We start from the raw sequence: 15542 nt of genomic DNA on the forward strand, positions 1-15542 counted from the left end.
ACATCTTTAATTCCAAAATTCTGAATGTCATAGATGTCATTGCACCTGCTACGGTTAAAACAGTTTCTGGTAAGCAAAAGGCACCCTGGAGAAAAGCTGCTGTTGTGACAGCCCAGAGAAGAGAGTGCAGGAAGGCTGAACGAATCTGGCTAAGTAGTACTAAACTTCATATTCACCATGACATCTATAAAGAGAGCCTCCGGGCCTACAATTTAGTCTTAAAAAGTGCGAGAGAAACATTCTACTCCAATATCATAAACAACAACACTAATAAGGCGAAAACCCTATTTGCAACTGTTGACAGATTGACCAACCCCCCCAACACAAATACCAGCTAAACTCCACTCCACACAGAAATGCAATGAGTTTGCATTCTTTTATACTAATAAAATTGAAGGCATCAGACGCGCCATCAATATCTCAAACAAAAAGTTGGATCACCACCCTGTTAAGGCAAAAGTAACACAGCAATGTTGGCAAGCTTTAATGCCATAGACCAGGGGTCCCCAAACTTTTTCCTGTGAGGGCCACATAACTTTTCCCTTCTCTGATGGGGGGCCGGGGTCAGTTTGTAACAGAAAAAGTTTGACGATCGCAGGTGTGCCTAAACGTAAAAATTTATTGTTTTCCAGAAAGCCACACATAACCAAATAACCCTCTCTGGGTTCTTCACAGAAAAAAGTCAGGAAATAAAGAATAACACTATTTATGAAATCAATAATAATCAAATAACCCTCTCTGGGTTCTTCACAGAAAAAAGTCAGGAAATAAAGAATAACACTATTTATGAAATCAATAATAATCAAATAACCCTCTCTGGGTTCTTCACAGAAAAAAGTCAGGAAATAAAGAATAACACTATTTATGAAATCAATAATAATCAAATAACCCTCTCTGGGTTCGCCTGGACTTTGCAAGTTTCGTGCACCGCGCAGGCTCGCGCAGGCACACCTCCCGTCTCGCCCACCGGCGCAAGTGGGAAAGAGGGAGGAGAAGAAGGCGTGAGTGGGAGACGAGGAGGAGACGAGGCGTGGACTGGGATTAATACAGCCGATTCAGATCTTCACCAATCAAATGAGCTCCTCTCCTCACCTTTAATGCGTTAGGGGAGGTTCAGTGCAAGTTCCGTCACTTGACAACCCACTAGGCTCGTTCGACTTGATGTAGCCGCCTGCAGCGCGCCATCTAACGTGATGTATTGTGGGTTGAAAGCGATGCATGATGGCTAGAATTTGTGTCCGACTTAGCAGCCGACTGCAAAGACGTCACAGGGTCGCGACCATATCACGTGACCCAAAACATCGCGAGAACAAGTTTTTAAGAGCCGCTTCTTGCGGCGCTTGGCAGCGCGGTGAACGGTGGCTGCAACCGGCTTGTCCACACCTCCGCTACAGCGGAATGGTTCTCATTGGTTAAAAGTTCAATGACGTGTGTTCAGGTCCGCACTCGGCGGCCACCTTGTGGTGAAATGATACTTTTTATTTTGGTCGCATTGATCTCATGGCTTGATCTAAAGTTCCGTGCATTGTGTTGTGAGTAGGCCTATTATAGGTCTGGTTATAATACAAACATAGAATGATAATACAAATATACTGGGAAAAAATAATGCTTCCACATGTTGCCTTGCGTGTGTGTGTGTGTGTATGTATGTACCGGTATTTATGTATATATGTATGTGTGTGTGTGTAATATATATATATATATATATATATATATATATATATATATATATATATATATATATATATATATATATATATATATAGCAGGAGTGCGTAAAATCTATATATATATATATATATATATATATATATATATATATATATATATATATATATATATATATATAAAACATATCCTCTTTGGTTTGCTGCTGTGTTCTATCGCTTGAGCACTATAGTCACGTTGATTTTGTTGTCCGACTTGACGGCGTTTGGCTGCCGTCTCTTTTAGAGCCCGCCCCCTCAGACACCCGCAGCTCTCGTCGGCGTGATAAGTCAAGTCAAGCCAAGCCAAGACCATCCCGAACGAGCCTGATGACAGAAGCAGCGCCGCCGCTCCCACCACGCGCTGTGCGCGCGTATCATAATAATAACAATGCCCATATTATAAAAAACAGGAGAGAGAGAGGGAGATGTTTTGGTCCGAGAGGCTGAGTTTCCGTTACGCGTGCCATCCGCCTTTGATCTGACGTCAGATGTGACGGGACAAAAAATTCACGTGTTGATTCAATCAGTTGCATTAAATAGTGTTTGTTGTGATTATTTATTGCATTTAAATGTGCCTGGAACTGTGGAAACCTGCCTGTGAGGTCTCGGTGACGTGTGCGCACTGCGCGCCGTCAGCCAAACTTCCACTCCGCCAGCTGTGATTCGCCTTGAATGAATGGACTTTATTTACGCCTTGCGCCGAAAGTAGACCAGGTTGGAGCTGGCGAGCTTTCAGCGCAGTCTCGGTGAGGCTTTTTGCCACGAAACTTCCGCTACGCCAAGCTGAATCTGTGACGCCTCCCCCTGCTGCGCCGCCACACCCACCTTGGCGCAGGCGATCCACCAAACTGCCAAACTGACGGTGCGCAAGGTGAAACATCCGTTTTAATGTGGGGGTATATGTGGCAGGGAGGTAGAGAGGAGTCAGGAACTAGGACCCAGGCAGAGGGCCAGAGTCTACAAAAGGGGGCGGATAGCTCACCTGGGCCCTTCACTTCAATTGATTCACCTGAGTGAGAGCAGCTGAGGTGCTTGTGGTATGTTCCTTTTTTTTTTAGAATGTCTCAAAGCATGATTTTAATTTGCCTCTTTATGTTCTATGTCTTTATATTCAGTTGGACTATTTGGGTGGGTTTTGTTTGCACATTGAGTTGCATTATTATTTTTTGTATGGTCTCCATTTTGAATTCCATGGTTTATGCTAGATTGTGATTTTCATCTCTGTGATTATTTCAGAAGTAGAACTTTGCTACTAGAGTGCTCCTTCATGGTCCTCCCGCAGGTTTGATTTTACTATAATTACTGGGATGTGTCTCTTGTCTAAATACACCTTGAAGAAGGCGCAAGCCGACACCCGTTGGTGTTTTTTTTTAAAATTACCCACTAAAATAAAGGGTTTTTAACTTTTTCAAACTCACCTGAGTGCCTGTACTTTTTTTCTTCATGATTTTAATTATTACAATGTCTAATTAAATTGTACTGAAATTAATTATTGAAGGCATTTGTGTTTTAGATTCTGCATGTTCGATGGGAATTCAAATTGCTTCAAGTGGTTGTTTTATATCAGCCAAGAAGCCAGGCTACATAAAAAACAATGTTTTTTAATAGGTTCTTAAGTCCTTTTATAAAATAATGACTTTTTTATGTTCTATTCCAGTCACCTGAAGCAGTAAACCACTGTTTTTCCCATGTTTTCAGATTTTTAGTTTACTTCTTAGCTGGGGCCATTAGTTATTTTAATTGTTGGGTTTTCAGCCATGTCGAGGAGGGCAGTACAGATGGAGTAGCCATCTTGTGCGGGTGTTTTTTATAGTTGTAGTGGTTAAGTCCCATTAGCATGCTGGGAATGAGTAAATTGGGGTAGCTGTAGACTAGTTGATTTTGTGTGCAGTGGTGACAACGTCCCTTATTTAGGCAGCACTATATACTAACCCCCCTCGGAGTGCAGTTTACCCCACCTTGGTTACTTTTCGTTTGCTTTATTTTCTTGATTTGTTTTCATTTATAGGTATACTCAGTTTATGTTAGTCTATGGTCTTGCTGTTCACCGAGTCTATGCAGGCAAAATAAAATATATATTTTTGTATACTCAGTCTCTGGTTCCAGTTTATCCTGGGTTTTACACACGAAAAGTACCTGGTCGCATTGATGCACAGGTGTTCAGCAGGTTACCAGTAGTGGCCTCAGCAACCATTGCATCAGTTGTTGTCCAAGCATTCCAGTTCATATGCTCTCCTGAAGAAGATTCTGCCACCTTAAATGCTGCGCAGCAATCCCTGAAAGAAAAAATAGACACAAAGTATAGCCATGAATGTTAAAGCAGTCATATCAGTCACCATGTGTTGTCCAGTGCATTCAGTCATGACAATACAATTATTCGTATGAGCTAAATAAATGCAAAGGGACTTTTTTTCATCAAACTGAACATATGAAATATGAAAAGCAATGTTGTGATTATGAGCTGTTTGTGTCACCAGTGAAAGCAAAGAATATTGATCATAACTAACCTATCTACCCACTGGTATTGTGCCTTCTCTGTGCCTGCAGTGCTGTAGCGGTGTGCTAGTCCCTCGTACATGGGCTTCAGTGACTTCTCCGTCTCAGACTGCACCATCCCCCACGAAAGGATCATCCAGTTCTCGTTCATGACAGCATATGATGACATGGTACCGGATGAAAAGGTGACCTTCCTAGCAACTTTACGCGTGTGGTCTGAGCGGAAAGCCTGTCCAAAGGTGCCCTGCAGAAGCTTTTTGATGGCAGCCTCCTGGTGGTGGTACTGATACAGTAGGCAGTCAGTTAGTCAGGTAGTGTGCAGACACAGAGATTTCCAGCCATGGGATCTTGTGGCAGCTGAATCACATGCAGGGTGAAGGCGCGAAAGTTCCTGTATGGATCCCCATCAGAGGCACATCCCAGCAGGAGGGCTATCATTTCCATCAGGCTCATGGGTCACTGGAACTCACGTTTCCACAGAGCTGTTTCAAGCTCAGGGGATGACGGGGGTGGTGCGGTGGAATAACCAACGCCTGGTGGAGTTGAAGCAGCTAGGTGTTCAACTTCCAGCCCACACCCGTCGCTATGGGCGGGCCATGCTTACTTTTTCATTTTCTAGTTCATTATGGATATTCGTAAGTGGTTGAAAAGGTGGAAAACACACGAGGCCTCGGAGCGGAGGTTCGCGTCGAGGCCACGGGGCTGCTTCGTGCCATTACGCAGCGCAGTTTTATTTTCTTTGCACACCTTGTTATGAAACTGTTGTCACTTTTCGAGCCGCCCAACAGACTACAAGCCGAAGATATGGACTTGTTCACCGCGGTGACACTTGTGAACAGCGCTTCTGACTGCGTGAAGACACCGCGCACAGAAAAGGAGTTTTCTGCACCGAGGCTGTGCCGGTGACCGACCCCGGTCCAAGCAAGAGAAGACGCCCAAGTAACAAGAACCTCCGCGGATTTGCAGTTGAAGAAACAGTTGGTCAGCCACAAAGTGACATAGACGAAAAGACTGAGTTTAAGAGAGTATTTTACAGTGTTATCGATGCTGTGCAAGAAGAGATGGATGCGCGTTATGGAGAGCGCAGTGACGAGCTCATTGGCGCACTGGCTGCTTTGAACCCAGAGGCCGGGGACATTTCCTGGACCCATCAAAGGTCTCTCCTGGTATTAGCTGGGACTGATGTGGCTGAATCTGAATATACTGTGGCTCATGAGTTCCTGCTGAAGAAAATGACTGACATCCCGGTTCCCCCTGAAGACGGAAAATGGACAACAGCCAAAATGTCCTCAGCACATTCAACTGTGCACTCCAGGCTATGCCGACTATTCTCACAGCCTACACCCTTGCCCTAACTTTAGGAGCTTTCACAGCAATGTGTGAAAACTAATTTTCCACGCTCAAAAGCGTCTTCTCGGAGCATCGGCGCAGTATGCTGCACAGACGCAAACCCAGCTGATTCAGCTTGCTTTTGAAAAGGACCTCACTCACAAGTTTAAGTCCGAGTGGAAGGATACGTTGATGAGGAGGTTCAGCTCGGAGAAACGCCGCCTCCAGCTGCACTGGCAGGAGGGACTGGAGAGAGGGCAGCGCTGCCTCCTCTACCGGTAGGTTCAAAGTCTCTGTGCGTGTGTATGTGCGTGCGTGTGTGTCTAATGGCAATGCTTTCAAATGCAATGTTCGAGAGATGCTTCTGGTGTTACCTGCTTCTAATATGTTGTATAGGCAAGTGTTTTATGGATATTCATAACATTGCTTCTATAATAGTTTGCTTGACATTATTAGGACTGATGTTGGCTATACCTGGTCATATTGCTGTTGGTTATGTTTAACGTGATGCTTACGTGCTGCGCGAGTAAAGGATTATTAAAAATATACGCTCTGTAGGCTAATAATAATTGTACCCCCCCATGCATTTCATATGCCCCCCTTAAGACTGAGGTCTGGTGACGGGTCTGTTCCAGCTGTCTTTGATCCAGCATTAATGGTGGAAATGAATGTAGCCTCTGAACGGGTATTGGGGCATGCAAAATATCCAGCTTTTATTTAGCAAAGACACAAGAGAGAAGTTTGGCTTGGAATACGTTGTAATGGGAATTTTGGATGTTTGTACTTTATAATCAGAATATTTGTCAGGCCAGACGTCGATCCGCATCTCCTCATCTGACTGTTATGCTATGACGAAAATGAATGCCTGTTTGTAGATGATATGAACATGAGTGCCACATTGACATAAGATAATTTCAGGACTATGACGCCTGTGTTCTGTAAATCTTGACCTTGCCTGTACATCTTGTCTTTGTAAGATAGGACATGATCCGTCCTTTGTCCATGGTTCCTCCTCCTTAAAAGGGAGATTGTTGTTAGACTCAGAGTCGTTCCTGCTGATTCTGAACCTTTGCATCAGAAGGCAGGGGTGAACAGTACTTTCTTCTGCAGATGAGAATACTTAGTGGAATAAACCTCGGAGAAAAAGCTGATCCTGGTTGTTGATCTTTATTGGGCAGATTCATTTTTCCACAACAACGTCGATCCTGGTTGCCGTCCAGTTCCTGTAGACTGGGATAAGCGCAGGAGCAAGACAGACTCCAGCCATGCCCTGAATGCACCTCCTCAAAGCAGCCCACCTACTGTCCAGTCCGAGCTTCTTCAGTCTTCCTCCATGGCACCACCCAAGCTGTTTCAGTTTCCTGCTTGCCCTCCTGCTGATGTTGCTGTCAAACCAGATGTGACTCCAACTACAACTCCCGAGCCTCAGACAGAGCCAGGTAAACTGTTGACAGACACACAGAGTAGTGGCCAAAAATTCAGAATCAGTGCCTGGGGTTCAATCATATTTATTTTGACAAATAGCCTAATAAATGTGTTGCATCTTTCTTTTCTTAGATATGTGACAACATGAGGGCCTTATGTAATGTGTTGGGACCTAACCGTTAGGACTACACAATGCGGCCTACAAAGCCTACACAATGCGGCCGGACAATGGGACAAAGGAGATAAAAAACTACAACCACCATTTTAGTGTCACCTCCACCTGGTCGCGAGATCTGACATCACACAACTGGGGCCCTATTGGCTGACAACTGCATGGGACTCCAGGGGGTCCCCCGGACCTGCCGTGAGCTATAAATCCCGGCGCCACCAGATCCCTCCCTCTCTCCAAAGTAACTCGCGTTACGCCAGGAGGTGAAGATTACGTCTGCAGCGTTTCCCTTTGTCCTAGGCCGCAGTCTTTCCCCCAAACTCGCTGGACGAGCAACAGACTGTTTTACCCCTCTTTTTCTTTTGTTTATCATTTTGGATCCCGAGGAGACCACCGCGACAGCGCGACTCTTACGTTCCCCGCGGTAAGGAGAAAAACTTTCTTCGTCCCAGCTGCCAGCAGAACGGATAACTCGACCCGTCTTTGTCTGAAATCAGCTGACTAAATCGCTGAGCCCCGCGATTCATCATTTCCCTGCAGAAGGAAGAATAACTAACGGTTTTCTTCAACCAATTGGATCCGGCCCTGAACGAGCGCCCACGAACTACCGTCCGTTGCCGGCGTCAAGGAACGCCATCACCGCACGGGACGAAACCCTCACATCGACGCATCTCGCATCGACAAAAGTAAGAGGCTATTTGTCTGGGCAGAAGCAGAGATTCGATAGTGTAGGACATGCTTGCAATTCTTGTTAATGTGTTTTTAAGTTCTGATCGCGGACCGCCGAGTCCGTTTGTTCATGTGCTGCTGTATGTGAATGCTGATCGTGTACCCACGCAGCTGGGTTGATTTCTGTAACAGTGTTTCCGACTAACCTCCGCCATATTCGCGAGCTCAGAAAGCCTCTACTATCAGTTAAAAGACCGGTCTCGCGGAATAAACGCCAGTTCATTCACGCGCGCCCGGGTGATAGCAGCACGTTTTCTGTGCCTCAGAATATCGCTCGCGCATTCTCTCTCTCTTTGTTTGTGTCCCGCTAACACACACACACACATACACGCCGCACACACGTGTCCTAAGCCAGCTGTTCCCGGCGGACGCTAGGGACATAGCTACATCTGGTGGCTACATACGGCTATCTCTCTCTCTCTCTCTCTCTCTCGCTACTCCATCGGACGTCAGTGGCTCCGCCCCTGAACGCTGCGAGGAATAGCTCCACCTCTCTCTCTCTCTCTCTCTCGCTACCCCATCGGACATCAGTGGCTCCGCCCCTGAACGCTGCGAGGAATAGCTCCATCTGGTGGCCGCACATAGCCATCTCTCCCTCTCTCTCTCTCTCTCTCTCTCTCTCTCGACACGCACGCACGCACACGCACATGCACACACACACATACGCACACACACACTCCACGTGTGTCTCTCCTTCTGTTTAGCTTAGTTTTGTGTTTGGTAGTTAGGTAATACGGCTTTGTTAATTGCAGTGTTATTGATTGTGATCATTATTACTGATTTTAATAAATCTTATTATATTATAACTAGCGGTCTCTTGTGCTTGTTGTGTATATGTCACTGGATAACAACAGGTTGTGAAGGCTAGTGCTTGAATTTCACGCCCTTCTTAATTGTTAGATTGTTTTTATGCTTCCATGCCAATGATCACGATGATTGGCATGTGAGTATAAAACCTTTATATTGAGACTGAATACAGTTTTAGGTTATCTTTTCCCTGATCCCAGGGTGGTGCCCCGTTTATTCATGATTATATCATGATAATATATTAAATATAATTATTAATACCGATAATCATATTGATATTGATAATTAACTGTTGATAACCAAATCTGCTCCTGCTACAACCCCAACATAAATGGTGCCCCGTGTGAGGGCTTCTTAAACCAGCTTTATCCAGAGATTTATGCACAATAACCTGAGAGGTATAGTAATAATAATAATAGCAAATATTATTATTATGAATATGATTGTTTAGAAATCGATTTTCAAGAATCGATTTGTTTGTTCCCCATTACTATTTGCCAAGCAAGTACAGTTGAGGGTTGCATAATCATGTTGTGATTAGCCATTTATTGTTTAACAACAATACTAACAAACACAGGGTTAGGGATACTAAGACGCGTTATAACACTGTTATCACTCACCAGAGGTGCTAGAGACACCTCACTACCAGTCCACAGACTGTAGAAGTGTATTAACATTTCCATTGTAAGTCACAGGTCGACGCCGCTCACCTGTGCACCCACATCAGCATAACAACATACATTCTTTTCGCTGTTAAAACCAAACAAGTGAAGCCACCGGGTTCTGCCTTTTACTAGAGGTAAAATGAGCAACTACGGCCCGAAAGAACAAGGAGCTGAGGCTCCCCAGGTATCAGTCGACGCAGACCTGCAGGATGCGGTCGCTGGTCTCCTCCCCCTGTCCCTTGAGGACAGGGAAAACCTGGAGCACTACGATGTAGTGACATGCAATGATCAACTGCAGGAGCTTGTTGATTATGTTCATCACCCGTCAGGGAAACCACAACACACAATCACTGACGTGGTGGGTCGAATCCTCCTCCTGTCTCAGCGCAGAGCACAACTGCAGAAAGCTGAGGATGAGGAGCTAATCAATCGACTGGGTCATGCAGCCACCTCCCTGCGACAGGAAGTGGCCGAACTGAAGGTGGAGAGGGAGGAAGCCCTCCGCAGGCCGTGCAGGGAGGAGGAGAGAGAACTCCAGCGTGAGGAAACTCAGGCTGCCCAGGTAGGTACACCCCCAGACACGGATATGCCTGACCTGTCTGACCTTGAAACCGCGCCCCCCACGGACGCACACCGTCCCATGCGCAGGGAGAGACTTGTACAGTCGGAAGAGCCCGAACGTTGGCGCTACCAGGCGCCACCGTCCACCCACCCACTGGAATGAGAAGCCCCACCTCACAAGTGGAGCTACTCCCAGCGGGACGAGTCCCCACGCCGAAGCGTGAGCCATTTCCCAGTGGCTCGGAGCTCGACGGGGGATTCCAGATTCCCACGTATGCACCACCGACACTCGTTAGGAGAGTCACGCATGCCTCGGACTCCATCCCCACCTCCAAGGGGGAGGGGTCACTCTGTCCGAGACAATGACCGTGGTGATAACGGGTCGTCAAGTGAATCAGATGGCCCATATCCAGCCGCAAACCATGGCCTGCGCACCCGACAGTTAGAGTCCCTCGCCAGAGGTACGATACGATGTCACCATGCACTGCAGGACATACCGACTCACCATGCAAGAGGTTCGTAATTTCGCACAGATGTCATGGGAGACCCGGATGCGACCCGCACGGTCACCCGGGGAGGACGCCAGAGTCCTGGGGATCCAAACCGCGGAACACACAGGCCTAGGTCTGGAGGGAGATGAAGTGCCTCAGCCAAGGGTAAGTACCAGACCAGTACAACAGGCACACCGGGAACCTAACCAGCAACAATGGCGACAGAACCAAGGGGGTGAGCAGAACGCCCCTGGAATCACACAGAGCCCAGGAACGAAAATAACCCCAGGAATAAGGTCCAGTTTGAACGCAAACAAGAGGGTAAGTATAATTCCTGGACGACAAACTCCCGAATGAAAGAAAAGGATATGGACGACCTGGTCGACAAGCTGACAAAAGCGATAGGGTTACGGCTCGACGCGGCCCAATGGTCACAGCCGGCACCAAGCTCCCCACAAAAGCCCGGCAAAAACCCGGACATGAAGCCTCCGCCTACATGACTAGGACGGGCTTTTCCCACTTCCACCGCCAAGGTTTGCTTGGTAGGATGGGCGGGGGAACCAAAATCAGACTCGGCAACCAAGGCCATCGACCCGTCGCAACCCCCTTTCTTGACTTTCCTAGGAGATCTTGTTCGCAAAGGCCACGCTAGACGCATTTATACCTCGGTGGTGGTAGGGGGGTGTGTCAACATCCTCGCCCTACTCGACTCAGGCTCTGAGATCAGTCTAATGTGCCAACGCACCTTTGCGGAGGTGACCCGAACCATGCTCTCCCTAGGTAAACCACTTCAAATTGAGCCCTGCCACTGGACCTGTGAAGACTGGTGAGAGGGTGTTTGTGTTGGACCACAAGTGCTGGCCAGCCCCTATGAAGAAAGTTATCAATGACCTTCTTAATAAACACATTGGGCAGAAGGACATGCTCAAACTTGTGGACCAGGACTATGCTGCTCTAGTTCACAACTCCTGTAGAGACCCAAACAGCATGCTCCACCCAACAACAAAACTTCATATTGCACAGTATGTTAAGCAGCTCAGCAAGTTGTTGAACACCAGCTCCTCTTTAAACACTAGTCCAGAAAAACTGCAAGAGAGGCGGGAGCTCTGGCATTCTCTGACAGAGGGGAGTGAGATGACAAGTGTGCCAGTTGTTACCATGCCTGTTGCTGTCAGTAACCCACCTCCACCTGTTCAGACCCTAAAGGCCCCCACACACCGCCCAGACGTCCAACTGCCTTATCCGACCACTCTCCGCCCACTCTGTTGCCTCTCGTCTGACCCGTTCGGCAGAAAAGTTGCGTTGTACACACCGCGTCGACGTGCTTCCGACACCACAGCAGCGTGTACGTTCTGCGCTTGCGCGAGATGCAATAAGCCTCCTTAACAGCGGGTGGCGCTAGTCTCGTGCCAGTACTCCAAAACAGGAAAACAGGAAATGACGGAACGGAGTGCAGATAAAAACAATGCACACACAGTCTTGGTTCAGTATTCGTTCGACTCGAGAAGACCTTTGTGGACTAAATACTTGGCATTTCTGGAAAGATGGCTCTGGCTAGGGTGACACTCGCGTTGTGTGCTCTCAGGCTCATTATTTTACGAAGACATCGTCTCAGTAGGGAACGAGTAATACGGAGTTTACCATCGTCACTTCCGCCCCGCCCACACACCGCCATTGGATACTCTGATTCGCTAGCACACCGCCAATCAGAGTATCCAATGGCTCAGACGTCCAACAGCCCACCTCCTCAGACTTCGCATGCTCAGTCTGATCAGACAACGTCCGCGCGGCTCCGAAAGCTTCCGACGCAGCTGTACACACCAAACATATGTGTTCCCGACCTCGTCCGAGCCTCTCCAAACGCTTCAGACGTCCAGCGGTTGGGCCGGTGTGTTCCTGCCTTAAGACTCTATTGAGATAAATAGTACATAGCATCATGGAGAAGAAGCAGCAGCAGCCGGAACAAAAGAAGGCACAGACAAAAACGTGTCTTTCCTGTAGCCAGCCAAAGTCGGAGGTATAAGAATGATGGTTCGTCCATCCACTTTTTTTACCAGCAGGGCCCTGTCACACCAGTAGTAGGACCCACACCAATAGTAGGACCCACACCAGTAGTAGGACCCACACCAGTAGTAGGACCAACCAGTTCAGGTCTCATATTTAGATCTACATCTTGATTCAAACAAACTCACTGTTTCCTCACCAGGAACTCGTATGATTCCCGCTGACTTAAATGGTAAATGGTAAATGGTAAATGGCCTCATTTATATAGCACTTTTCTCCAAAGCGCTTTACAGGAATGACTGTCTTTCACCCGTTCACTCACACATTCACACACCGACGGCGGAGTCAACCACACAGGGCGACAGCTATCTCGTCAGGAGCAATTAGGGCGAGGTGTCTTGCTCAGGGACACCAGGCACTCAGCTAGGAGGAGCCGGGGATCGAACCGGCAATAATGTGTCATCTATTGAATGAAACCAGTTCACAGCAGCCATGAAAGGATCTGTCAGTCACATAAATTCACAGTTTTGAAAATATAAATACCTGTTGATACTAATTCATGGTTGGTAATTAATGTATCAATCTTAAACACGAAGGTGAGATGGGTCCATCTGGTTGTAGCTGCAGTTTTATTTCAGCTCAGATGTTCTTCGTTAATAAATGAAGTAGACTTCTTTATATATGGTCTCAAATTTCTGTTTGTTATGTTACAATGTTAATATCATTAGTATCAAAGATGAAACGGGAAACAGAACCTAAACAGACCGGTTTTATGTTGGCCTGCAGTTAATCTGGACTCAGTTTCCCATCATTTAGGACCATTATTATTCCTATAGCTACAGCCAAAAAGCATATTGTAAAATAATTATTGGACTGAGTGACTTGATTTGATTAGAATCCAAAAACTATAATAAATCCTGTGACGTGTCTTTCTCCCAGCAATGTACGAACACAAGATCTTTGTGCAGGGCGTCATGTGGGACATCAACAGCTATGACCAGTGGGGGTGAGTGAGTCCAGTCTGCCTGGACTAAATCACAGTAATAGTAATAATAATAACAGGAAGTTGATTTAATGATCTACATGAAACACTAAATGGCCTTTAACTGTTTCCCAGCGTTGAACTCGGGAAGCAGCTTGCGAAGAAGATCGAGCCGGAGCTGAACGACTCCGAGGTCACCTCCCATGACTCGTCCACCAACGGCCTCCTCAGCTTCCTGAAGAAGAACTTCGTCTGACGACTCCTCCTCCTCCTCCTCAGCTAGCTCCTCCCACCAACTTGTCCTGTCTGATTGGCTGAAATCCTGTGCACTTTATGTCCGTAGATGTGTTACAAAGGGAATTTATCAGAGAAATGTGCAGATATTACTGTAGGTGATGACACGCTGCGACATTTACACAGTCAGCACTCACTTTAAAAATAAAAGCCCCGTTTGTCACTGAATCTGGGTGTCTTATTGTGATACATAAATGGTCCTCATTTATATAATGGTATAAATGAGGACCATTGAAACATCTCCATTGGTGTCAGAATATGGTTTGCATCAGCGGCCTGCAGACTTGCTTGTGCTGCAAGTCGCTTGTCACAGGCGGGTCTCTTTCATCGGGGATAAAGGGTTAATCTGTGATTTTCAGGAAATGAATGGCCAGCAGTCTTAATATTTAATTGTCTGCCATCACTGAGCATAATAAGTTATTTCCACTATCTTCATGCTTTATCATCACTAAATTCTCCCTGATCTACATTCCAGACTTCTGGAAAAAAATGTAAAAATGGTGAATTATGAAGAATAAAATTCATATTATGGCCATGCACACTGCACGACCTTGGTGTCGTAACTCACGTGTAGAATAGCATTGTCGAAAGAAATGTCTCCAAGAGATATACAACTGTAAGATGAATGTACTGTCCTCATGTTAGTATCACCCCTCCACTGTTTATACAGCAATGAAGAAGGCAACGCGTCCGTTCCTGGATTGTTTAACTTTAAAAAATATATCAAACTGTTTGTGCTTTTTCAGTTCACATTCACTGGCCTTCAGTCGGCGGCCCGGCCGACACCTGCCAGTGGTCTTCAGTCGGCGGCCTGTCTCGTTGTCGGTTCATTGGGCCTCATTTATCAATCTTGCGTGAAAACGGGCGCAGATCTGAGCGCAGATTTGGTCTTACGACAGGACACACGTGCGATTTATGGAACGTTCGTATCTGACCAATCTCAGCGTACGAATGAGCGGGCCTTGATAAATGCGGCGGCTGATTTCGATCGTCATTAACATGTTACGCCCATAAATATTCCTGTTTCGGAGGTCAAACATGGAGAGACGAAACATGGGTAAGAAAAGAAACTTTTCTGACACGGAGATCGGCATCCTGACATCGGAGGTGGAACACAACAAGACAGTGCTTTTTGGCAGCCTGAAGGGTGGCATAAAAGGGGCTCACAGAAACGCTGTCTGGAAAAAGATAACGGAGGCAGTCAACAGCGTTGCCGTAGAGGAACGGACTCCAGCTGAGGTTTGAATATAATTCTCAATAACTTAACCCATGCCTAACGACTTAAATCGTCTTTTCATCCGCAGCCTAAAAGCTTATGTCTGCTAACTGATCAAAACAATTCTTTACATTTAGGTCAAGAAAAAATGGTCGGATATGAAGCTGGCCACCAAGAAACGCGTTGCTGCGTTTAAACGCAGCATCAGGCAGACTGGAGGAGGCCAAACAGACTCCAGCCTGATCTTGACGGGGACGGAGGAAAAAATTGCCTCCTTAATTGGGTCGGAGTCGATCTGTGGCATAAGTGGTGGAGGTGACACAGACGCACTCGCAGCAGACCCAGAGCAGAATGGTAACCAACAACCCCCTTTTGCTTGCATTAAAAAAATCAGACTGTACACCATTTCTTACAAATAATTAGGCTTACACATGTTACATGGGTGACATTTCTATTGTATTAAATATTTCAGAGCCAGGCACCAGCATGATGTCAGCCAGATCTGCTCCCCAGAGCAGTCCCACTACTGCCGAGTGTGAGCGTGTGCCCTCGGCCCCCCGTGCTGCGCCCAGACCGAACCTGATCACGGCAGAGGTCCTGGAGAGACAAGGGGAGATATGCAGGTTATTGGCCTCAGTCGTCGGCGCACTTGACGCATTAATGAG

At 46.7% G+C, this 15542-nt stretch overlaps 2 long non-coding RNA genes across 2 annotated transcripts; both read left to right on the forward strand.

Moving 5' to 3' along the window:
• Positions 1 to 13257: 13257 nt before the first annotated feature.
• On the forward strand, positions 13258 to 13829 carry LOC311018198. The gene is made up of 2 exons (XR_014597690.1): positions 13258 to 13391; positions 13503 to 13829. It is a non-coding gene; the product is annotated as an uncharacterized lncRNA (long non-coding RNA).
• A 919-nt stretch (positions 13830 to 14748) lies between these two features.
• Positions 14749 to 15488, forward strand: LOC311018935. Its single transcript, XR_014597767.1, has 3 exons — positions 14749 to 14900; positions 15015 to 15231; positions 15350 to 15488. It is a non-coding gene; the product is annotated as an uncharacterized lncRNA (long non-coding RNA).
• The last annotated feature ends 54 nt before the right edge of the window (positions 15489 to 15542 follow it).

Source organism: Eutrigla gurnardus (genome assembly GCF_963514095.1).
Source record: "Eutrigla gurnardus genome assembly, chromosome: 9".
NCBI classification, from domain to species: Eukaryota; Metazoa; Chordata; class Actinopteri; order Perciformes; family Triglidae; genus Eutrigla; species Eutrigla gurnardus.